Genomic DNA, 1,537 nt, shown 5'->3' on the forward strand with positions numbered 1-1,537 from the left:
CTCGATTATATAAAAAGAAAAATATGTTGCTAAAGAGTAATGCAACACCTTCTTGACATTTACTTGACTTAATGCAAAAAAAACATCTTGTAGAAACATTGCATAGGTATTACAAATTGACATTGGATGTCCTCTAAATATTTTATTATGATATTTAATAATTGGACAATCTGTGGACATCCTGTGGATATTCGTGGTTGTCTGGGCTCATGGAAGTATTCATCCGATGCGGGGTCCCGGAAGCTTTCCTAACAGATCGAGCAAGCTACTTCGTCGGGAAGGTATTTGTGGACGCTTGCAAAGCCCTTGGCATCAAGCACAAAACAACCACACCCTACCACCCACAGGCGAACATCACGGAGCGATGCAACAGAAACATCAAACCCATGCTGGCACCATTTGCCGAAAAGCACCGCGACTGGGACGCATACATTCCTCAAATTGGGTTTGCTCTCCGTTCCACTGTCAATCGTTCGACAGGCTTCACCCCCGCTTTCCTCACAGTTGGAAGAGAGTTGCCGAATCCCATGGACCGTGTCCTAAGGACGATCGCCGGGGTGAACGACGCGTAGTCGACACAGACTGAACACGCGCGCTCGCTACAAACTCGGATGACGGAAGCCTTCTCGGAGGCCCGTCGCAATCTCGGGGTAGCGCGAGCGAAACAAAAGGCTCAGTACGACCGCTCTCGCCGAGATCTCCGCTACAAAGCAGGCGATCTCGCGCTCAGACGAAACCACGTTTTGAGCGATGCCAGCAAAGGCCTTTCTGCTTCGCTGCAGCACCAAAGTGGTTGGGGCCGTACAAAGTGCGAGAAATACTTTCACCACTCGTGTACAAGCTGACAGACCAAGAGTCACGAAAAGTCGGAGAGCCAGTGCATATTTGCGATCTCAAACCCTACCACAGAAGCATGGGCGTCCGCAGAGGGGTGCAAGGGGGGGGCAGTTGCCCCCCCCCCCTTGGAATTTCGAGGGGGGTGCAGGAAGGGGGGGGGGAGCTGCACCCACACCAGTTAAAGGGTACTCCGGTGGTTTTTTAACTACCCAAAATAACTACATTTTCTGAATAACATGGATTTACTGTTCCCGGCAGGCTATTTTTTATCTAGAAATTCAAAATGGCTATTGAAAAAACGGCAAATCTAAAGGGCAAAAAAAAAAAAAAGAAAAAAAATAGTGTTAAGGAAGTTTTGACTACGTCGCTAGACCGGCAAAACTTCCTTTCGACGCGTTGTGTCTTTTTTCTGCGGCACCGCGCTTCCGTAAATATTTCCACGTGTTCTCAACGGCAAGTCTCACGGCTTACAGAGGGTTTTAAAAACTCCTTCGACGAATGATGACGAACGAGTAGAAAATGTGTCTTCAGCACGCTGCCGCTAGCCTCCGCAACGCTCCAAAAACGTGATTTTTCGACATGCAGGATGGCCGCCCAGTGGCTCCATATAGTTGTTATAATGTAAGCTAGAGGTTCAACTGGCGCTAGTGTCTATGCGACTTCCGGGAGGCAAATTGAAGCAGACAGTAACCAGTCCACT

This window comes from Ixodes scapularis, unplaced genomic scaffold (assembly GCF_016920785.2).
Source record: "Ixodes scapularis isolate PalLabHiFi unplaced genomic scaffold, ASM1692078v2 PGA_scaffold2__306_contigs__length_199485367, whole genome shotgun sequence".
Lineage (NCBI taxonomy): Eukaryota > Metazoa > Arthropoda > Arachnida > Ixodida > Ixodidae > Ixodes > Ixodes scapularis.